General features: G+C 50.2%; 1 protein-coding gene across 2 annotated transcripts in view; it reads left to right on the plus strand.

Annotated features, from left to right (window-relative positions):
* Positions 1 to 25,061, plus strand: part of PDE6H (phosphodiesterase 6H) — a 347,300-nt gene that overhangs the window by 15,427 nt on the left and 306,812 nt on the right. Inside the window, exon 1 of one of the 2 annotated variants that reach the window (XM_073645093.1) lies at positions 10,934 to 10,957. The exons of the other annotated variant lie outside the window; for it this stretch is intronic. The gene's annotated coding sequence lies outside the window, so the exon portion shown is untranslated. Of the gene's footprint in view, positions 1 to 10,933; positions 10,958 to 25,061 lie in introns of those variants that run through there. 2 annotated transcript variants of the gene reach the window in all.

Genomic DNA, 25,061 nt, shown 5'->3' on the forward strand with positions numbered 1-25,061 from the left:
TAACATCTCTGCTTGCTGGATCTATGTCATCTGCTGAACTCTCATCTTGAAACCATTTCTATGGTATAACATATCTGCTTGCTGGATCTATGTCATCTGCTGAGCTCTCATCTTGAAACCATTTCTATGGTATAACATCTCTGCTTGCTGGATCTATGTCATCTGCTGAACTCTCATCTTGAAACCATTTATATGGTATAACATCGCTGCTTGCTGGATCTATATCATCTGCTAAACTCTCATCTTGAAACCATTTCTATGGTATAACATCTCTGCTTGCTGGATCTATGTCATCTGATGAACTATCATCTTGAAACCATTTCTATGGTGTAACATCTCTGCTTGCTGGATCTATGTCATCTGCTGAACCCTCATCTTGAAACCATTTCTATGGTATAACATCTCTGCTTGCTGGATCTATGTCATCTGCTGATCTCTCATCTTGAAACCATTTGTATGGTATAACATGTCTGCTTGCTGGGTCTATGTCATCTGATGAACTCTCATCTTGAAACCATTTCTATGGTATAACATCTCTGCTTGCTGGATCTATGTCATCTGCTGAACTCTCATCTTGAAACCATTTCTATTGTGTAACATCTCTGCTTGCTGGATCTATGTCATCTGCTGAACTCTCATCTTGAAACCATTTCTATGGTATAACATCTCTGCTTGCTGGATCTATGTCATCTGCTGAGCTCTGATCTTGAAACCATTTCTATGGTATAACATCTCTGCTTGCTGGATCTATGTCATCTGCTGAACTCTCATCTTGAAAACATTTCTATGGTATAACATCTCTGCTTGCTGGATCTATGTCATCTGCTGAAAGCTCATCTTCAAACCATTTCTATGGTATAACATCTCTGCTTGCTGGATCTATGTCATCTGCTGAACTCTCATCTTGAAACCATTTCTATGGTATAACATCTCTGCTTGCTGTATCTATGTCATCTGCTGAACTCTCATCTTGAAACCATTTCTATGGTGTAACATCTCTGCTTGCTGGATCTATGTCATCTGCTGAACTCTCATCTTGAAACTATTTCTATGGTGTAATATCTCTGCTTTCTGGATCTATGTCATCTGCTGACCTCTCATCTTGAAACCATTTCTATGGTATAATGTGTCGGCTTGCTGTATCTGTGCTCTGTTATTTGATGCATTGTATTCAATAGTCACTGTCTGTCCTTCCATCATTGTTGACTTTATCTGATGGTGAAAGGTGTTATACTGTGTCAGGCATAATGTGTTAGGTCTGTGCTTTTGATCAGCTATCCACTCCCTGGTGAGCTGAGCAGCTGCCAATTTAGTCACAAGCAGCTCCCACAATCCCTCTCACCTGATGCTATAGTCCTTCCTATAAATCTAGATGCATCGTAAGGGGTGCACGCAAGTGTCCTCTTCAGCCAAGGGTCCTGTTCGACAAGTGTCTGACAGTCATTTCAATGGCAGTCATTCAGGGCTGGAGTCAGGTAACCCACACTTTATACTCTCTTCTAACTATGTATTTTATTCCTGCATCCATATTCCTGTGTGCTTTTTTCATCCACATTCACCGCCCTATCCCCCCTCCATCACCACTCATCCATATCTGCCCCTCTCTCCTTCCCTCTCCTATGTACAGCTCCCACGCTCTTTTGAACTTCCTGAAAAATCTCACTCTATCTTATCCAAAGGTATTGCACAGGAAACCATGTCACAAATCCAAAAACGATCTGCTCTTTCTCTTTTAACTGCTACTACTCTTTTCAGGGGACATTTCTCCTAACCCCGGACCACCCTCCACCAACCTCATCCTCTCCCTTACCTCACATCGAAACCCTGCTAACCTTATTAACATCAGCTGTACTCCTTCATCTCCCTCCTTCAATTGCGCACTGAGGAATCCACGGTCTATATGCAACAAGCTTCCTTTCCTGCACAATTACTTTCTGACCAACTCTCTCAATCTGCTGGCCCTCACTGAAACCTGGATCCAGGATTCTGACACTGTCTCCCCTGCTGCTATTTCTCATGGCAGCCTGCATTTTTCCCATTCCCCGAGACCTGCAAGCAGACTTGGTGGTGGGGTTGGCATACTCCTGTCCCCACATTGCACCCTCCAGGTCATCCCCCCAGTACCATCACTCTCATTCCCTTCTTTTGAGGTCCACACCATCAGGCTTCCATCCCCTCTCCCTCAGAGTAGCGGTCGTATACCGTCCCCCAGGGTCTCCCACCCAGTTCCTTGACCATTTTCCTGCCTGGCTGCTGCACTTAATGTCCTCAAATTTACCAATCCTTATCCTGGGAGACTTCAACATCCCCATAAACAGCCCCACCTCCTCGTCCGCATCCCAGCTTCTATCTTTAACCACTTCTCTTGGCCTCTCACAGCTTTCAACCTCTGAGACACACAGAGATGGTAACACCCTTGATCTGGTCTTTGTCTGGCTTAGTTCAATCCCCCACCTAAATAACTCCCCTCTTCCCCTCTCTGATCATAACATTCTCTCCTTCACGCTCACAAATCCTCGCCTGCCCCAGCACACTCCTACCTATCACACATTCAGAAATCTACAAGCCATTAACCCTCATACACTTACAGACGCCCTTCACTCATCACTGTCCCCAATCTCCTCTTTTTCCTGTCCTGATCTGGCTGTAAACCACTACAATGACACTCTCAGAAGCACGCTGGACCAAGTAGCGCCCGTCACCCTCAGAACCTCTAAACACAAAGCAAAACAGCCCTGGCTCACACCACAAACCCGATTTCTCCAGCGTTGCTCTATAAGTGCCGAACGTCTATGGAGGAAAACTCGCACACTAGAAGACTCATCCACTACAAATTTATGTTAAAAACATATAACTCTGCCCTTCACCTCGCCAACAGACCTACTTCATCAACCTTGATCTCCTCACTATCCAACAACCCCAAAAAACTCTTCAATACCTTTCACTCCCTCCTAAAGCGCAGGCCCCCATCATGGACGTTTGTGCCGAGGACTTGGCCTCCTACTTCACAGAGAAAATAGACACCATCCGTCAGGAAATCAGCTCCCAGCCACCAAGAGCCGTGACTCCCATCCCTCCCCACATCTCCTCTGGATCACTCTCCACATATGACCCAGTCACAGAAGACAAAGTCTCCAGGCTCCTCTCTTCTTCCCATCCCACTACATGCACCACTGACCCCATCCCCTCACATCTACTCCAGCCTCCTTCTTCAGTCGTCACTACTCGCCTAACTAAAATCTTCAACCTCTCCCTCTCTTCTGGTATTTTCCCCTCCTCCTTCAAACACTCCATCATTACTCCATTATTAAAAAAAGCCCTCTCTTGACCTTTCCTGCACAAACAACTACAGACCAGTCTCCAATTTTCCCTTCATCTCTAAACTCTTGGAGCGCCTGGTCTACTCCCGCCTTACCAGTTACCTCTCCACTCACTCTCTTCTTGACCCATCACAGTCCGGCTTCAGTCCCCTACATTCTAGAGAAACTGCGCTCATCAAAGTAACCAATGACCTTCTGACAGCAAAACGTAATGGTGACCACTCTCTGCTCATTCTTCTTGACCTCTCTGCGGCCTTTGACACCGTTGACCACCACCTCCTACTCTCTACGCTCCACTCAATCGGCATTAAGGACACTGCTCTCTCCTGGTTCTCCTCCTACCTATCTGACCACTCTTTCAGTGTATCGTTTGCTGTCTCCACTTCTTCCCCTCTTCCTCTCACTATTGGGGTTCCTCAGGGTTCAGTCCTTGGCCCTCTTCTATTCTCTCTCTACACAGCCCCAATTGGACAGACCATCAGCAAATTTGGTTTTCAGTACCATCTTTATGCTGATGACACAACTATACACCTCATCCCCTGACCTTACCCCCGCTGTACTACAGAACAGCAGTGACTGTCTGGCCGCAGTTTCTAACGTAATGTCCGCTCTCTACCTGAAACTCAACCTTTTCAAAACTGAACTTCTTCTGCTCCCGCCGTCTACTCACCTCTCTAAATCTGACATCTCTCTCCGTGTGTGGTACCACAATAACGCCGAGCCAGCAGGCGCATTGTCTGGGCGTTGTGTTTGACACCAATCTCTCCTTTACCTTCCACATACAATCTCTTGCCCACTCTTGTCGCTTGCACCTGAAGAACATCTCTAGAATCCGCCACTTTCTCTCCTTGGAAACAACAAAAACCCTCAGTGTTGCCCTGATCCACTCCCGTCTCGACTTCTGTAACTCTCTATTAATTGGCCTCCCCCTCACTCGACTTTCCCCCCTCCAGTCCATCTTTAATGCTGCTGCCAGGGTCATCTATTTGGCTAACCGTTACTCAGACGCTTCCGCTCTGTGCCAGTCATTGCATTGGCTGCCCATGAATTATAGGATCCAATTTAAATTGCTTGTTCTCACCCACAAAGCCCTCCACAGTGTGGCACCCCCCTACATCTCTTCCCTCATTTCTGTTTATCGGCCTACCCATTCTCTACGCCCCGCAAGCGACATTCGAGTAACATCAGCACTAATCCGTACCTTACACTCCCGGCTTCAAAACTTCTCCTGAGCTGCACCTATTCTTTGGAATGCTCTACCCCAAGAAATTAGGATGAACCACAATTTACACAGTTTTAGGCGCTGCCTAAAAACACACCTGTTTAGGGCGGCTTATCACTACCCTAATCGAAGTCCTTTTATCTTCTTATAGCCCATCCCTTATTTCTCCACACAACTCTCCACCGAACCCAAAAGCACCACAAATACTGGCTGGTGACGAGCTCATGCAGCCTTTATCTATCCCTCACCCCCTCAAGATGGCCGGACCATCCTTGTAAATAAGCCATTGTACTTTGTGTCACCCCCACCTCATTGTAGATTGTAAGCTCTTACGAGCAGGCTCGCCATTATTTTTGCTGTAATTATTGTATTATCTTTGGCTATGTTACTTATGACTGTTGTATATGAACCTGTGAATTGTTAAGCGCTGCGGAATATGTTGGCGCTATATAAATAAAGATTATTATTATATTATACAGGCTGCTCCTGAGGGCATGCAGAATAATGCACATCCTGTCCTAGGAGCTTACAATCTAATATACAATATACAGGCTGCTCCTGACGGCATGCAGAATAATGCACACCTTGTCCTAGAAGCTTACAATCTAATATACAATATACAGACTGCTCCTGAGGGCATGCAGAATAATGTACACCCTGTCTTAGGAGCTTACAATCTAATATACAATATACAGGCTGCTCCTGAGGGCATGCAGAATAATGCACACCCTATCCTAGGAGCTTACAATCTAATATACAATATACAGGCTGCTCCTGAGGGCATGCAGAATAATGCAAATCCTGTCCTAGGAGCTTACAATCTAATATACAGTATACAGACTGCTCCTGAGGGCATGCAGAATAATGCACACCCTGTCCTAGGAGCATACAATCTAATATACAATATACAGACTGCTCCTGAGGGCATGCAGAATAATGCAAATCCTGTCCTAGGAGCTTACAATCTAATATACAGTATACAGACTGCTCCTGAGGGCATGCAGAATAATGTACACCCTGTCCTAGGAGCTTACAATCTAATATACAATATACAGACTGCTCCTGAGGGCATGCAGAATAATGCAAATCCTGTCCTAGGAGCTTACAATCTAATATACAGTATACAGACTGCTCCTGAGGGCATGCAGAATAATGTACACCCTGTCCTAGGAGCTTACAATCTAATATACAGTATACAGACTGCTCCTGAGGGCATGCAGAATAATGCACACCCTGTCCTAGGAGCTTACAATCTAATATACAATATACAGACTGCTCCTGAGGGCATGCAGAATAATGTACACCCTGTCCTAGGAGCTTACAATCTAATATACAATATACAGACTGCTCCTGAGGGCATGCAGAATAATGTACACCCTGTCCTAGGAGCTTACAATCTAATATACAGTATACAGACTGCTCCTGAGGGCATGCAGAATAATGTACACCCTGTCCTAGGAGCTTACAATCTAATATACAGTATACAGACTGCTCCTGAGGGCATGCAGAATAATGCACACCCTGTCCTAGGAGCATACAATCTAATATACAATATACAGACTGCTCCTGAGGGCATGCAGAATAATGCACACCCTGTCCTAGGAGCTTACAATCTAATATACAATATACAGACTGCTCCTGAGGGCATGCAGAATAATGTACACCCTGTCCTAGGAGCTTACAATCTAATATACAGTATACAGACTGCTCCTGAGGGCATGCAGAATAATGTACACCCTGTCCTAGGAGCTTACAATCTAATATACAGTATACAGGCTGCTCCTGAGGGCATGCAGAATAATGTACATCCTGTCCTAGGAGCTTACAATCTAATATACAGTATACAGACTGCTCCTGAGGGCATGCAGAATAATGTACACCCTGTCCTAGGAGCTTACAATCTAATATACAATATATAGACTGCTCCTGAGGGCATGCAGAATAATGTACACCCTGTCCTAGGAGCTTAAAATCTAATATACAATATACAGGCTGCTCCTGAGGGCATGCAGAATAATGCACACCCTATCCTAGGAGCTTACAATCTAATATACAATATACAGGCTGCTCCTGAGGGCATGCAGAATAATGCAAATCCTGTCCTAGGAGCTTACAATCTAATATACAGTATACAGACTGCTCCTGAGGGCATGCAGAATAATGCACACCCTGTCCTAGGAGCATACAATCTAATATACAATATACAGACTGCTCCTGAGGGCATGCAGAATAATGCAAATCCTGTCCTAGGAGCTTACAATCTAATATACAGTATACAGACTGCTCCTGAGGGCATGCAGAATAATGTACACCCTGTCCTAGGAGCTTACAATCTAATATACAATATACAGACTGCTCCTGAGGGCATGCAGAATAATGCAAATCCTGTCCTAGGAGCTTACAATCTAATATACAGTATACAGACTGCTCCTGAGGGCATGCAGAATAATGTACACCCTGTCCTAGGAGCTTACAATCTAATATACAGTATACAGACTGCTCCTGAGGGCATGCAGAATAATGCACACCCTGTCCTAGGAGCTTACAATCTAATATACAATATACAGACTGCTCCTGAGGGCATGCAGAATAATGTACACCCTGTCCTAGGAGCTTACAATCTAATATACAATATACAGACTGCTCCTGAGGGCATGCAGAATAATGTACACCCTGTCCTAGGAGCTTACAATCTAATATACAGTATACAGACTGCTCCTGAGGGCATGCAGAATAATGTACACCCTGTCCTAGGAGCTTACAATCTAATATACAGTATACAGACTGCTCCTGAGGGCATGCAGAATAATGCACACCCTGTCCTAGGAGCATACAATCTAATATACAATATACAGACTGCTCCTGAGGGCATGCAGAATAATGCACACCCTGTCCTAGGAGCTTACAATCTAATATACAATATACAGACTGCTCCTGAGGGCATGCAGAATAATGTACACCCTGTCCTAGGAGCTTACAATCTAATATACAGTATACAGACTGCTCCTGAGGGCATGCAGAATAATGTACACCCTGTCCTAGGAGCTTACAATCTAATATACAGTATACAGGCTGCTCCTGAGGGCATGCAGAATAATGTACATCCTGTCCTAGGAGCTTACAATCTAATATACAGTATACAGACTGCTCCTGAGGGCATGCAGAATAATGTACACCCTGTCCTAGGAGCTTACAATCTAATATACAATATATAGACTGCTCCTGAGGGCATGCAGAATAATGTACACCCTGTCCTAGGAGCTTAAAATCTAATATACAGGCTGCTCCTGAGGGCATGCAGAATAATGTACACCCTGTCCTAGGAGCTTACAATCTAATATACAATAAACAGGCTGCTCCTGAGGGCATGCAGAATAATGCTAATCCTGTCCTAGGAGCTTCCAATCTAATATACAATATCTGAATGTAGCTGAGCGAGGGATGGTTGCGGTGGAGCGCGGTCTCAGGAGGCCGGTGTCGGCGGGCCCTGGGCTCTCATAAGATGTCGGCGCCGGTGAGCAGAGTAGCTTTTTCCATTTATTGCCCTGCAGTGGGCTTTGGGAAAATGGACGCTTGAGGCGGCGCATGCATCTCCCGAGATCTCAATCTGCACATGCGTCACCTCCAGCAGCCATTTTCCCAAAGCCTACTGCAGGGCAATCTATAGGAAAGGGGACTCTGCTCACCGGCGCCGACATCTTATGAGAGCCCAGGGCCCGCAGCATCGCCCCACTCCTGTCGCCGCCGACTGCCTAAAGCAGTGGCCCTGCCTCCTGTTACCCCGCTCCACCACCGCCGCCCCCCGGTAACCTACTGTTAAATGGACTATAAGAGGCACCACCATTTTATTTAAAAAAAAGATTTTCCACCCCAAAATTTGGGGTGCGTCTTATAGTCTGCAAAATATGGCAATGCAAGTCTATGCGCTTGTGGAAAAATTGGACCGCGCTTTGACATCGGAGTGTGGTCCGATTTTCACCGACTTGCAGAAGGGAGAAGGTGAGAAACCTTTTCTTTCTCCTCTCCATGTCCGAGAAAAGCTGATACCACTCTGATCAAAGTCTGATCAGAGTCTGTCCCTCTATTATACCAGGTGCCGTTGCTTCAGTTCTGCTCTTGATTTCCTGTGGTTCCAGTTCTGCTCTTCCTGCTGCCATCAAGCCACGGCGTTCTCCGTTGTTTCTGCTCGGCCATCCTGCTGCGCCGCCGTCATCTGTCCGTGCTTCATTACTGCTGCTCATCTGAACTAGATGAGACATAACACCTATCATTACAAAAAAGAGGATTCAATGATAGGTCCTATCTAAGGAATCATCCTGACGCACAAGAAAGAACACGTCGCCCAGAGATGTTTGCTGAGATTTTTTTAGGGGTAAATGATGAAGTTCTAAACTTCACCACAAACTCCCCACAGCTACACAATGTGTGAACAGGGCCTTAGTGTTAAGTGAAGAGCTACCTACATAGACTTGTCTTCCTCAAGATGCCGCCTCTGGGACACAAGATGGTTCAGGATTAGAACTTTACACATTCTGTACCAACTGTGATGTCATGTGATATCTATGATGTCATGTGCCCTGTGATGTCATAATAACTGCCACTGCTGTGTTATGTATCGAGTTTCCAACATCAAGGAAGAGTTGAATTAATAAAACGAAATCACCGGCTGCAAATAACCACCAGCCTCATTTATAATGGAGTCATGACGCAGATAATAACCTAAACATTTCCACTCTTTTATTCTAATCCGCATCACCTACTGCTCTATGACCTAAAGGGAAACACCGGCGCCATACTGCAACTCCTGATCACCATAAACCGTCAGCTCCCGGTCACTCCGGATCCAGCAGGACCATGAGAGCGGATAATGGAGAACTGGACCAGTCTGCTATTAAATGGATGTTCTGAAAACGCTATGTTCTGACAACATTAATGGCAAAGCTCCCCAACAATGGAGCCAAATGGGGTGGTGTCAGCTGGCGCTCCCCTTTCTATATGCTTTTATTAGAGCACATGGGTGTCATAGAGGGCAAAGCCAGCCGATTGCTGAGGGTCTTCAAGACCAGTGACACATGATCAGTTGATCGCCAGCAACTCCTCATTTAGGGAAGGGTTTGTCCAGATTGGTCGCCCCTGTTAGGCCGGGCCACACTGCTTTACTAAAGCCCCCAAATGATTTTCCATGGAATCTGCTCAATAACATTTTTTTGTAAATCATAGACTCATTCTAACAATCCCAGCACGGGACACATGATCCAGCGCCATCTGCTGAGATTTTCAGGTTAATGATGCAGTTCTGAATCCCACTACTAGCCCCCCATCTATACAATGTATGAGTGAGGTCATAGGTGAAGAGTTCCCTACCTGGACTTGTCACCTTCCAGCAGTCAGCCTCGAATGACACAAGATGGCTCAGGAGTTACACTCTGTACATTCTATACCAATTGTGATGTCATAGGATGTCTATGTGCTTTGTGATGTCATCAGAACTGCCTGTTTAACCCCTTCCAACCCAATGACATACTTTGGTTTTGTGAACAGGTTATTTGGATGCAACGGCGCAGACAATGAAGGGACAATAGTAATCATCCAAAACTATAACTATAGGGACACATACACACACAGCTGAAACCAGAAGTTTCCATACACTATATAAAAAGACGCAGGTTTTTCTCAATATCTGACATGAAATCAGAATAAACCTTTCCCGTTTTAGGACAATTAGGATTTACCATCATTTTTAATATTTGCCAAATGCCAGAATAATGAGGGAGAGAGAATGTTTTAAGGCATTTTTATTACTTACTGATTCCAATGATTCAGTTCCAGGTGCGATATCACAGTGTTCAGGATCCAGCAGGATGGATCAGTGTTCTGGTCAGTATGAGGAGTGAGCCGCTGTCTGCAGCTGGAGAGATTCAGTGACCCGTGCACTGCTCTCCCGGGATGTCTAATGCTGGGAGGAGCAGTCAGCAGCACTCAGCGCACTAGCACATGACATGCTGCAAGCACGGCAGCTCACACGTGTCACTGATTACTATTCACCGCTCCTCCCAGCATTAGACATCCCGGCAGAGTACGGGAGTCACTGGATCTGTTCTGCTGCAGTGCAGACAGCAGCTCACTTCAGGGACTGACTGATCGCTGATCAATAATGCTGAATCTCTGCCTCTGCGATACCGCACCTGGTACAACCAGGGAGAGCGGTGCTGCTGTTGGTAAGTCTAATAGTGATTGGCAGCATCGCAGCCAATCAGTGTTAGTTTTGTTTGTGGCCTCTTCCCCGTGCTGACAGCAGAGCTGAGGTAATGAGCCATGATGTGCTGAGTAACAGCGCTCCTCCCTAACTGTGTCACAGGCTGACAGTGAGAAGCACAGGGAGATGGATGGCTGCCTGCTACATCACTCACCAAAGGTCAGATATATGTAGCTGAGCAGGATTATCACATAACTAAGTGACCCCCATCAACACCAACAGTGAGGGGCTTTACTCATTGGTGATAGAGGGTGAGAGGGCTCAGTCACTAAGGGAGGATTTCCCTCAATTTTTTGTTTCACCCCTGACTGACTGAGCCTCCCCTGTATTACCCCTGACTGCCCCTGTACCACCCCTGACTGATATAATGTCCCCATTTTGGTATAATGTCCCCCATCCTGAGCTCCATGCTACAACTGTAGCTCCCTGAGGATTCGGCTGCTACAGGGGTATTACACCTCAAGCCAGAGGTGTGATATTCCACTCCCGGGTAAGGATGGAGTGTGGAACTGAGCTCAGATAGCTGCATACACTACATACATCCCATTTCCGGGGGACAGATCGACGGTACTCCCACCAATATATGTGCAGGTACGATAGTGTCTGTCCCTGGCTGGAGTGGGAGGGGGGTGGAACATCCCAGTAGTGTAGGGGCAGATAGGGGGAGCAGTCTGGGTAATGCTAGGAGCTCATTGGGTGCTGGTCACCTGAGCTCACACATAGAGGGAGTATTTAAGGTGGGCACCATCTTAGATCAGGGTCAGTCTTTTGTAGAGTGAGTCAGTCTGTCAGAGTTTAGCCTGAGGAGCAGAGCAGAGAAGCTCAGCCAGAAGGGCTGACAGGGAGTTGTGGTTCCGGCTGGGCCCAGCTCCAAGGCCAAGTCTGAGAGAGAGAGAGGAGTCAGAAGGACCCAGAGAGAAGAAGAAGGAACCCCAAGACCCCAGAATACAAACAGCAGGGTGAAGGGTTGGCACCCATGGTACCGGATCCCAAGCTGGCAGAGAGAAAAGCACACCTTAGCCAGGAACCGGAGGTCGTGGGCAGGATCTGCCACGACCCTCACTAAATCCACTAGGAAAGCATACCAAGTATAGGGTCAGGGAACCCAGAAGAGGTGTACCCACCAAGAGACCCGAGGGAGCCGGACATAAGTGGATCCCTAGTGAGAACGGCCAGAAGAAAGGGGAAGTCAGACAGGAGCTCAGGACCACGCTCCAGAATTGCTTGGGGGTTGGCCGAGTCCAGGACCTGGTGGACGCAGCACGGCTCGGGTGGTCGCTTCAGGCCAGAGTGACCATAAGAACACCCGTAAGTAAAAACCCCTGAACTGCAAAGCCCGACTCTGAGTCTTCTTGCTTAGCTCTCCTGCACCTTCACAACCACCATCCTCTACATCTGACCCCCTGAGGCTATACCCCTCCCGTTGGGGGTTATACTACCACAGCTGCACACATACCAACAGCCTCAGCGGACCCTGCTGCAGCGGCGGCCTTTTGACCGCAAATCAACGGGTGGCGTAGTCGACACTAAAGAACATTTAACAACATCTGTAAAGACTGCCACACACTGAGTTTGACACCCTGGGCACGGACCGGGTCGCCGCCACTCGGAGACTACAACCCCCATCTGATCCGGTTCCGGGTATCCCCAAACAGCACTGGCCCAGGGGGCGCGTCAACTTTGGCGTAGTCAGCAGGATTTCGTGCCCACAACCACCGGGTACTGCGTGCCTGAAGAGAAGTTCAAATTTACCTTAAGAAGAAGTCTCCTGCCGGTTCCAGAGGGTCCCCGCCATGGGACGCCATCACGGATCGTTTCCCGCCGGTTGCCCGCCATCTGCAGCTTTTTCCCGCCATCCACGGAGTTTCCCGCCACTGGGAAACGATTCCCGCCATTTCCAGAAGATTTCCCGCCTTGGAAGAGCGGACGCCATTGTGGGCGTGCCAGAGGGTGGCAAGAGGTCACCTCCCATCGTGGGCCAGGTCAAGGAATGGCGCCAAAAGCGGAAACCGCCCCCACCAACAGAGACTGTGATGCTGGAGATGTCCATCAGCGTGAGAGAACTGCCCCTGGAACTGACAATCACAAAGTTGCCCCGGGACCACCTTCAATGTGGGCGGAGACAGAACAAGAGAGAGAAGATGGGTGCAGCCTGGAGGAGTCTGGAGAGAGCGCACCCGGAGACAAGAAGTCTGGAGAGGACTCCGGAGAAGTCGTACGCGGAGATGGAGGGAAAGGCAGGCAGCACCGACCCAGTGGTCAGGAGCCTGTTGCAAGCGACAACCCCAGAAGGCCTGGTGGAGATCCTGGCACAGCTCCCCCGAGACCGGGAGCATGCACAGACCGCACTGGAGGGCTTGGCTCAGAGGATGGCCCGAGTGCAGCGGGACGTCCTGGCCGCATGGAGCAGAGAGATGGCCCAGCAGGCTGGAACCCGCCAGCGAAGCACGCCACCCGAGACGAGGAGACAGACCGCCTCTGAGGATGGTGCAGGAGGAGTGAAGGCCGGAGACGGCGCCGAGAAGGGAGCTGGACAGATGGAGGCAGGTAAAGGGGACGTCACAACCCCGAGCCGAGAAACCGCGTGCCTGCCCCAGCTCCCCGTCGCAGAGCCCGAAATTCCCCCTGCCGTGCCCGTCGCTGCATCGTCACCGCTCCAGACAAGGCCTCAAGCAGAAGCCGCGGCCGCGACCCCTGTGACGTCACGCGCCTCAACCCTGAGCGCGGCAAAGCAGGAAACACCACCGGCCTGGTCGCAAGGTCTAGTACCCCCGGGCGCCGCAGTACCAACAGCGCCCTCTACCTCCACTGAGCCACCGGCCTGGTCGCTGGGCCAAGTAACCCCGGGCGCCGCCGTCTTCACGGTGCCCTTTACCCTCAGGGTGCCCCAAGCCTGGTCGCAAGGCCTAGTGAACCCGGGCGCCGCTACCACCACCGCGCCCTCAACGTCCACCGTGCCGCACCTGGGTGAAGACTTGTTTGCCCAGCACACGTGCCCGGATGGGCAGCCCTTTGTGTGGCCACCGGAGTACTACCAACTGGAACTCCAAAAAGCAAGGCCCCTGTGCGAGCCCCTGATTCCGGCTCCGAAGCCCGTTAAGAGGACCCCGCTCCTGCTGGAAGAAGCGCAGTTCGAGTGGGACCCCACCAGAGGAGACCTCATGGGATTCACCCAAGAGACTCGGGCAGCCGCAGCTGAGCGTGCGGAGTGCTGCCGGCAGCAGTTAGAGGTCTTTGACCGCGAGCGAAGAGAGAGGCGGGTCCGAGAGCAGCGGCTGCAGGAACAGAGTGCAGAGCAGAAGAGCCGGACCAGGAGGAACCCCCGTGCAGCCCACGGTCCCCGTGCCACCGGGACTGTAATTAAATTCCAACTGCAGCACGGTTGGGGTTTCATAAGAGATCACCACACCCCCGGCGACGTCTTTGTGACCAGAAGAGACGTGGAGTCCCATCTGCCGGAGGGACACAGAGGTCGTGACCTATATGTAGGGGACGAGGTCACGTTCACCCGGCACAAGTGTGCCAAAGGACCCTACGCTCTCCATGTACACCGGCTGACGGAGGAGGAGCTACGGTGTGAAGAGGAGCAAGAGGATCCGGACGGGTCTGAAGGAGGAGCAGGAGTACGCCGTCATTAAAGTACGGTAAAGAGACTGTACATAGTTACCCGTCAGGGTATAAGAACTGTTACTGCTGCTAACTTAAAATAAGGTCCCCGTTGGGACAAGTGTGAACTGTTCCAGTGTGTCCCATCTCCCCACAGGCTGAGGACTGTGAGCAGCCATCCCTTTTCCCCACTGGGCGAGGACTGAGAGCGGCCACCTTCCCTTGTATATAGTTGCGCTTTCTAAGGCGCCCCCTACCGGTTTTATAGGAAACTGTTGTTTTTACTACAAGAGACTGTCGCACTTTACCCGGTCACAAGTTGCACCGTGGCCGGAGGAACAAGAGTGTTATTTATGAAAAGCTTTATATGAAAAGTTTATGCTGATAATATATGATGTTTTATATGTTTATGTTTTATGAAAAAAAAATGTATGTTTGTGGATGTTTTTATTCTTTTACAGCCCGAGGACGTGCTGTGATTTACCAGGGGGGAATGTAGCACCCTGAGGATTCGGCTGCTACAGGGGTATTACACCTCAAGCCAGAGGTGTGGTATTCCACTCCCGGGTAAGGATGGAGTGTGGAATTGAGCTCAGATAGCTGCATACACTACATACATCCCATTTCCGGGGGACAGATCGACGGTACTCCCACCAATATATGTGCAGGTACGATAGTGTCTGTCCCTGGCTGGAGTGGGAGGGGGGTGGAACATCCCAGTAGTGTAGGGGCAGATAGGGGGAGCAGTCTGGGTAATGCTAGGAGCTCATTGGGTGCTGGTCACCTGAGCTCACACATAGAGGGAGTATATAAGGTGGGCACCATCTTAGATCAGGGTCAGTCTTTTGTAGAGTGAGTCAGTCTGTCAGAGTTTAGCCTGAGGAGCAGAGCAGAGAAGCTCAGCCAGAAGGGCTGACAGGGAGTTGTGGTTCCGGCTGGGCCCAGCTCCAAGGCCAAGTCTGAGAGAGAGAGAGAGGAGTCAGAAGGACCCAGAGAGAAGAAGAAGGAACCCCAAGACCCCAGAATACAAACAGCAGGGTGAAGGGTTGGCACCCAGGGTACCGGATCCCAAGCTGGCAGAGAGAAAAGCACACCTTAGCCAGGAACCGGAGGTCGTGGGCAGGATCTGCCACGACCCTCACTAAATCCACTAGGAAAGCATACCAAGTATAGGGTCAGGGAACCCAGAAGAGGTGTACCCACCAAGAGACCCGAGGGAGCCGGACATAAGTGGATCCCTAGTGAGAACGGCCAGAAGAAAGGGGAAGTCAGACAGGCGCTCAGGACCACGCTCCAGAATTGCTTGGGGGTTGGCCGAGTCCAGGACCTGGTGGACGCAGCACGGCTCGGGTGGTCGCTTCAGGCCAGAGTGACCATAAGAACACCCGTAAGTAAAAACCCCTGAACTGCACAGCCCGACTCTGAGTCTTCTTGCTTAGCTCTCCTGCACCTTCACAACCACCATCCTCTACATCTGACCCCCTGAGGCTATACCCCTCCCGTTGGGGGTTATACTACCACAGCTGCACACATACCAACAGCCTCAGCGGACCCTGCTGCAGCGGCGGCCTTTTGACCGCAAATCAACGGGTGGCGTAGTCGACACTAAAGAACATTTAACAACATCTGTAAAGACTGCCACACACTGAGTTTGACACCCTGGGCACGGACCGGGTCGCCGCCACTCGGAGACTACAACCCCCATCTGATCCGGTTCCAGGTATCCCCAAACAGCACTGGCCCAGGGGGCGCGTCACAACCATGTCCCCCTTCTGGTATAATGTCCGCAATTCTGTGTAATGTCACTCATCCTTGTATATTGTCCCCATCTTAATATAATGTTCCCAGCCTGGTATCTTATCTCCCATCCTGATATAATGTCCTTCATTCTGATATCATTTCCCCATCCTGATATAATGTCCGCCATCCTGATATAGTGTCCGCCATCCTGATGAAATGTCCGCCATCCTGGTATAAGGTCCGCCATCCTGGTATAAGGTCCGCCATCCTGGTATAAGGTCCGCCATCCTGGTATAATGTTCCCCCAGCCAGTAGCTGACTTCTGCGGGCCGCCAACACCTGCTGCAGCCTCTGATTGGCTGGCAGCATGTCTTGAAGTGCAGGGAGCCGGCGGGTCTCTGCGTCACAATACATTTCAGCAGAATGTGTGTCAGAGAATGCACATCCAGGTGAAATTGGTGTCGTCGGGCCGCGCACAAGCACGGGTCTGGTCCCGGTTGTACCCTCTATGACCGCAATCATTACGCCCCTGCTTGTTTTGTACATTTTAATATAACAGTAACAGTATTGCAGTATATAGTGGAAATAATGATCCCATATAAATCCAGCCTAATGCTATCAAGATGGCTGCGCACAGCTGAATGGTCACCATACAGGCACATGCCCGCTGTATGTTGTGTGTGCACAGCTGAATGGTCACCATACAGGCACATGCCCGCTGTATGTTGTGTGTGCACAGCTGAATGGTCACTATACAGGCACATGCCCGCTGTATGTTGTGTGTGCCCAGCTGAATGGTCACCATACAGGCACATGCCCGCTGTATGTTGTGTGTGCACAGCTGAATGGTCACTATACAGGCACATGCCCGCTGTATGTTGCGTGTGTACAGCTGAATGGTCACCATACAGGCACATGCCCGCTGTATGTTGCGTGTGCACAGCTGAATGGTCACCATACAGGCACATGCCCGCTGTATGTTGTGTGTGTACAGCTGAATGGTCACCATACAGGCACATGCCCGCTGTATGTTGCGTGTGCACAGCTGAATGGTCACCATACAGGCACATGCCCGCTGTATGTTGCGTGTGCACAGCTGAATGGTCACCATACAGGCACATGCCCGCTGTATGTTGCGTGTGCACAGCTGAATGGTCACCATACAGGCACATGCCCGCAGTATGTTGCGTGTGCACAGCTGAATGGTCACCATACAGGCACATGCCCGCTGTATGTTGCGTGTGCACAGCTGAATGGTCACCATACAGGCACATGCCCGCTGTATGTTGCGTGTGCACAGCTGAATGGTCACCATACAGGCACATGCCCGCTGTATGTTGCGTGTGCACAGCTGAATGGTCACCATACAGGCACATGCCCGCTGTATGTTGCGTGTGCACAGCTGAATGGTCACCATACAGGCACATGCCCGCTGTATGTTGCGTGTGCACAGCTGAATGGTCACCATACAGGCACATGCCCGCTGTATGTTGCGTGTGCACAGCTGAATGGTCACCATACAGGCACATGCCCACTGTATGTTGCGTGTGCACAGCTGAATGGTCACCATACAGGCACATGCCCGCTGTATGTTGCGTGTGCACAGCTGAATGGTCACCATACAGGCACATGCCCGCTGTATGTTGTGTGTGCACAGCTGAATGGTCACCATACAGGCACATGCCCGCTGTATGTTGTGTGTGCACAGCTGAATGGTCACCATACAGGCACATGCCCGCTGTATGTTGCGTGTGCACAGCTGAATGGTCACCATACAGGCACATGCCCGCTGCATGTTGCGTGTGCACAGCTGAATGGTCACCATACAGGCACATGCCCGCTGTATGTTGCGTGTGCACAGCTGAATGGTCACCATACAGGCACATGCCCGCTGTATGTTGTGTGTGCACAGCTGAATGGTCACCATACAGGCACATGCCCGCTGTATGTTGCGTGTGCACAGCTGAATGGTCACCATACAGGCACATGCCCGCTGTATGTTGCGTGTGAAGTGATCTCCACTCCTGAGCCAACTCCACACACGTGGACCCTGCTGTGGACGTACTGGTACTGTAGGTTCATCTGTGCCAAGGGATTAATATATTTCGAATTGATTTGATGTATGTGCCTGGGGACAGGAGCACCCTGGCACCGGCTGTCTTAAAAAAGGTACGAAACAAATGCATTCATATTAAAACCATTTTTACATGCAGAAAAAGTTGCAATTTGTACAAAATTATATTACTATGCAGCATTTGACCCACTGGATGTCAGCTCTTTTTTAACATTGAGAAGTGTGCTACCATGCCTAAAATGTTCTGCTTAAATAATTTGCACCAAATGTATCATTAGTGACGAAATGTGATAAATATGGAATAATGGAGTTGAAGTGAGTACAAAAGATTTTGCTCAAATTCTGCCATTTTTGATAAATGTGAACCATTGTGTTTTTATGTTACACCACAATACTAGCATATTTTATCTCACAATTGGTGGGCTTGTATCATTTCTATGTAGTTACATATTGGGCCCCAGGAATAATTTCCTCTGGTGGGCCCGAGGCTCAGCAGTACGACGCTGCACCTGAGTATGGAGCCAGCATTGGAGCGCCCCCCTCTGCTCTGCGATCTCGCCCCTCTGTCTGATACACTGTGACTGGCAGCCGCCTACAGGCCTGTGTCTGGTGTCTCTGAGGGGGCAGCAGCCGCCTACAGGCCTGTGTCTGGTGTCTCTGAGGGGGCAGCAGCCGTCTACAGGCCTGTGTCTAGTGTCTCTGAGGGGGCAGCAGCCGCCTACAGGCCTGTGTCTAGTGTCTCTGAGGGGGCAGCAGCCGCCTACAGGCCTGTGTCTAGTGTCTCTGAGGGGGCAGCAGCCGCCTACAGGCCTGTGTCTAGTGTCTCTGAGGGGGCAGCAGCCGCCTACAGGCCTGTGTCTAGTGTCTCTGAGGGGGCAGCAGCCGCCTACAGGCCTGTGTCTAGTGTCTCTGAGTGGGCAGCAGCCGCCTACAGGCCTGTGCCTAGTGTCTCTGAGGGGGCAGCAGCCACCTACAGGCCTGTGTCTAGTGTCTCTGAGGGGGCAGCAGCAGCCTACAGGCCTGTGTCTAGTGTCTCTGAGGGGGCAGCAGCAGCCTACAGGCCTGTGTCTAGTGTCTCTGAGGGGACAGCAGCCGCCTACAGGCCTGTGTCTAGTGTCTCTGAGGGGACAGCAGCCGCCTACAGGCCTGTGTCTAGTGTCTCTGAGGGGGCAGCAGCCGCCTACAGGCCTGTGTCTAGTGTCTCTGAGGGGGCAGCAGCAGCCTACAGTCCTGTGTCTAGTGTCTCTGAGGGGGCAGCAGCCGCCTACAGGCCTGTGTCTAGTGTCTCTGAGGGGGCAGCAGCCGCCTACAGGCCTGTGTCTAGTGTCTCTGAGGGGGCAGCAGCAGCCTACAGGCCTGTGTCTGGTGTCTCTGAGGGGGCAGCAGCCGCCTACAGGCCTGTGTCTAGTGTCTCTGAGGGGGCAGCAGCCGCCTACAGGTCTGTGTCTAGTGTCTCTGAGGGGGCAGCAGCCGCCTACAGGCCTGTGTCTAGTGTCTCTGAGGGGGCAGCAGCCGCCTACAGGCCTGTGTCTAGTGTCTCTGAGGGGGCAGCAGCCGCCCACAGGCCTGTGTCTAGTGTCTCTGAGGAGGCAGCAGCCGCCTACAGGCCTGTGTCTAGTGTCTCTGAGGGGGCAGCAGCCGCCCACAGGCCTGTGTCTAGTGTCTCTGAGGGGGCAGCAGCTGCCTACAGGCCTGTGTCTGGTGTCTCTGAGGGGGCAGAAGCCGCCTACAGGCCTGTGTCTGGTGTCTCTGAGGGGGCAGCAGCCGCCTACAGGCCTGTGTCTAGTGTCTCTGAGGGGGCAGCAGCCGCCTACAGGCCTGTGTCTAGTGTCTCTGAGGGGGCAGCAGCCGCCTACAGGCCTGTGTCTAGTGTCTCTGAGGGGGCAGCAGCCGCATTCTGCCACCCCTTTCACACAGCTCCAACAAGCGCCTGGGGCAAGATGCTCATCTCACCTCATGACAGAAGCAGCCCTGGTTGACATATAGAGAATGAGTAGAAGGAATGATGGTGCAGAGAACCGCTACTGTATATACCGTATTTTTCGGACTATAAAACGCACCGGACCATAAGACGCACCTAGGTTTTAGAGGAGGAAAATAAAAAAATAAAAATTTAAGCAAAAAATGTGGTCATGATGCACTTTTAAGGGGGAGGGGGTCTTCTGCTGACACTGATACAGGGGTAATGTCCTGCAATTCTGACAATATCCCCCATCCTGGTATATATGTCCCCCCTTCCTTTTATACGTGGTCTGCATCCCCATCCTGGTATGCCTGGCATCCCTCCATCCTGGTATGCATGGCACCCCTCATCCTTATCCTGGTATGCATGGCACCCCTCATCCATATCCTGGTATGCATGGCACCCCTCATCCTTGTCCTGGTATGCATGGCACCCCTCATCCCCATCCTGGTATGCATGGCACCCCTCATCCCCATCCTGGTATGCATGGCATAGCAATCCCCATCCTGGTATGCATGGCACCCCTCATCCCCATCCTGGTATGCATGGCACCCCTCATCCCCATCCTGGTATGCATGGCATAGCAATCCCCATCCTGGTATGCATGGCACCCCTCATCCCCGTCCTGGTATGCATGGCACCCCTCATCCCTGTCCTGGTATGCATGGCACCCCTAATCCCTATCCTGGTATGCATGGCACCCCTGATCCCTATCCAGGTATGCATAGCACCTCTCATCCTTATCCTGGTATGTATGGCCCCTCATCCTTATCCTGGTATGTATGGCCCCCTCATCTTTATCCTGTTATGTATGCCCCCATCAGGGTTATCCTGGTATGCATGGCACCCCTCATCCTTACCCTTGTATGTATGGCCCCCTCATCCTTATCCTAGTATGCATGGTCCCCCTAATCCCCACCAGGCTGCACATAAAAAAATAAACACTCCTAGTCACCTTTCTTCTCTTCTCCAGCGCTGCATCCTGTCTGCCCGCACTGATCTCTCCATGTGGGCCGCGCATGATTTCACTGCCATGCGCGGCTCACATGGAGACATCAGCTGCTGGAAGTCACTGCTCCCCACGCCAGTACTGTGGGTGCAGGGAGCAGTGACTTCATGCTCCTTAATAGCCGGCACACAGCGTAGCCGCAGCGCGGCTCCTGCTGCTGCCGGGCTATTGCGTGTGTCCGCTTATTAAAGGGCATGAATATTCACCCCTCTCCACTCCCATGGGCCTAGAGAGAGGTTGAATATTCATGCCCTTTAACAGCGGGCACAGGTGATTCCGGCAACAGCAGGAGCCGCGCTGCTGCTACACTGTGTGCCGCTATTAAGGAGCAGGAATATTTGTGATGCCCAGCTGTGCTTGGTATCACAGATCCTAGAAGGGTGTATTGATGGATTCCTCCACAAGAGGCCCCCATAACCATTCACACATCTTCACCTTCCACCTCAGACCACCAGAGGGAGCCCGTTAGGGATAGATAAATAGGGAAGGTGGAGCCAGGCAGTTCAGTCTGTTGAGAGAGTTCCTGCAGAGTGAGACACAGAAGCAGGTCAGTCTGCAGTGGAGCTCAGTGATTTAGTAGTTCCTCTGGAGAGTTCAGCAAGTACAAACCTGAATGCAGAGTCGAGCTCAGTTAGTCTATTCTGGTCGAGTCCAGACTCAGTTGTAGCTCAGAGCAGTGAGCTTTAGGCGTGCCGGCGCCATAAGATCGGTGAAGCGCGGCAAGCTGCCGTTAGTGTGAGTAACCTAGTGAGGGCCCGAGTAGGCCGAAGGCAAAGAGGAGAGTTAGTACATAGGGGGCAGCTCACCCTGAAGCAGTTACCGGACACCGGGTCCGAAGCTTACCGGGATCTCCAAGACCCAGTAAGATATAACCGGAATCCCTGGAGAACTACAAGTCCCAGGATCGCTAAAGTGCTGATACGTAACAGAGCCAGGAGACACATAGGCCCGCAGCTGAGGAGCGTGTACTCCAAGAAAAGGCCCTACCACAAGGTCAGCCAGCGCAGGACAAAGTTAGGCAGAGACAAAGTTAGGCCTAGCTCCAGTCAGGTCAGAAACTTACTACGCAGAAGCAAGAAACAGGAGGCCCAAAACCCGCTCATTTGGGAGGATCCTGACATGCACCCTTCACCCTACAGTGCTCCGGGGCGTGCCTGAATTTCCATCAGTAAAAGGTACTGAAGTGACTATCGTGTCTGTCGCTGTTCTTGCTCTGATCCGGCTGGGTCTCGCCTGTCCTGCATTTCCCCTTCATACACTGCCCTGAGGCCTAGCTCCACCTGTGGGGAGCTATACCATCAAGCTGCCTTATCATCGGCCTCAGTGGACTGCGCAGCGCTGGTGATCCTCACCAGAAGGCACAGGTGGTGTCACAAACTCTTTCTTTTATAAAATACCAATTATCCACCCTTTTTAAGGAGCGACCCCAGGGTACGGGCCCGGGAGCCGACCACCGCGACATTCCTGAAGGCCAGGCTAAAGGCCCGGGTACCGAGTCATCCCCATTCCCCTGGGCGAGTCATCTCCAACTTGGCGTCACGAACAGGATTGCGTGCCCGCTGCAACGACGAAGTGTTGTGCCCGTTGCCACCGGGTACTGTGCGCCTTTATTCTGAACTGTGTACGTAAAGTTGTGGTGCAGATAGCCGCCATTGTTGGGCCGCTGAGCGAGAAGAAGGGCGTAACCACGGGAAAATAAGGGGCGTACCTGCAAAAAGAGCGCGAAGTCCCGGACACGCCCCACGCCTCGACGTCAACCCAGGAAGCGCCAGGTCTTGTACGGAGCGTCGTTGAACGCTCTGACGTAGGACGCAAGCGACGCAAGGTCCTGAAGACGACCATCACCTGCGGAGCTGCGGCCTACCGGAAGAAAGAACTAGAAGGTAGGCCACGGTTAACTAGGGGGGCGCCAAGATGTCCGACGAGCAGCAGAACGCCGACCTACCGGTCAACGTCCCTGAAATTCAACCCGCGCCCGATGATGAGCAGGCCGAAGCCGCCGCTCCACCAGCAGCGCCTGTAACACCCGTCATTCCTATGACTTTACCGTACATTCCTGTAGCAAAGTGGCTCCCCCAGTACAACGGCAAACCAGATGCCCTGTCTGGATTCAAACGGAAGATCACCTTATAAACTGGGATAGTATCTTCAGTAATAGAAGCACGGATAGAAAATGGGAAATTTTCAAAACAGTCCTACATAGTCACTGTAGAAGGTACATACCTTATGGGAATAAAAGGGCGAGGAATAGGAGGAAGCCAATGTGGCTAAATAAGGAAGTCAAGAGGGCAATGAAAAACAAAAAAAGGGCTTTCGGTAAACTTAAACAAGAAGGCAGCGAGGAAGCGCTAATATCTTATAGGGAAAAAACAAAATCTGTAAGAAACAAATAACAATAGCAAAAGAGGAGACAGAGAGACTAATTGCCAAGGAAAGTAAAACGAATCCTAAACTGTTCTTTAACTATATAAACAGTAAAAGGATTAAAACTGATGGTGTTGGCCCATTGAAAAATAACCTGGGTAAAATCATAGAGGGCGATGAGGGTAAAGCGAACCTACTCAATAGCTTTTTCTCCACTGGTTTCACAAAAGAAAACAATTTATCGGAGGAAATGCAAAGTGATAAAGTAAACCCTCCGCTAAATATCACCCACCTAACCCAGGAGGAAGTTCAGAAACGCCTAAATAATATCAAAATAGACAAGTCACCAGGCCCAGATGGCATATACCCCCGGGTACTAAAAGAATTAAGTAATGTGATAGACAGACCGCTGTATCTTATATTCAAGCACTCTTTATGGACAGGGTCTGTCCCACTAGACTGGCGCCAAGCAAATGTGGTACCAATATTCAAAAAGGGGTCTAAAAGTGACCCTGGGAACTATAGACCAGTCAGCTTAACGTCTGTTGTGGGTAAATTGTTTGAAGGATTTCTTAGAGATGCTATTGTAGAATATCTTAATGATAATAACTGTCTAACTCCATATCAACATGGATTCATGAGGGATCGCTCCTGATCGCCTTCTACGAGGAGGTGAGCTCACAGCTGGACCGGGGAGAGTCAGTGGATGTTGTAGACCTTGACTTCTCCAAAGCGTTTGATACCGTGCCACACAAAAGGTTGGTATATAAAATGAGAATGCTTGGTCTGGGGGATAATGTGTGTAAGTGGGTAAATAGCTGGCTGAGTGATAGAAAGCAGAGGGTGGTTATCAATGGAGTAAGCTCAGGGGGTGTCAGGGTTACTAGCGGGGTGCCTCAAGGGTCTGTCTTGGGCCCTATATTATTTAATATATTTATTAATGATCTAGTGGAAGGGTTGCATAGTAAAATAGCAATATTTGCAGATGATACTAAACTTTGTAAAGTAGTTAACACAGATGAGGATAGGGCACAGCTACAGGAGGATTTAGATAAATTGGGGAGTTGGGCCAAAAAATGGCAAATGGGGTTCAATGCCGATAAATGTAAGGTCATGCACATGGGAAAGAAAAACAGCAGTCACCCATACATATTAAATGGGAAACCGTTGGGGAAATCTGACATGGAGAAGGACCTAGGCATCTTGGTTAATAGCAAATTAAATTGGAGTGCCCAGTGTCAGGCAGCAGCTGCGAAGGCAAATAGAGTCATGGCATGCATCAGAAGAGGAATAGGGGCATATGATGAGAACATTGTTCTTCCTCTGTATAAAGCGCTGGTAAGGCCGCACTTAGAATATTGTGCACAGTTCTGGGCTCCGGTGCTCAGGAAAGACATATTGGAGCTAGAGAGGGTACAAAGGAGGGCGACTAAGGTAATAAAGGGAATGGAGGGACTAGAATACCCAGAGAGGTTGTCAAAATTAGGCCTATTTACGTTGGAAAAGA

The sequence above is a fragment of the Phyllobates terribilis genome, unplaced genomic scaffold (genome assembly GCF_046119375.1).
Source record: "Phyllobates terribilis strain yellow unplaced genomic scaffold, ASM4611937v1 Scaffold_8__6_contigs__length_399053987, whole genome shotgun sequence".
NCBI lineage: Eukaryota > Metazoa > Chordata > Amphibia > Anura > Dendrobatidae > Phyllobates > Phyllobates terribilis.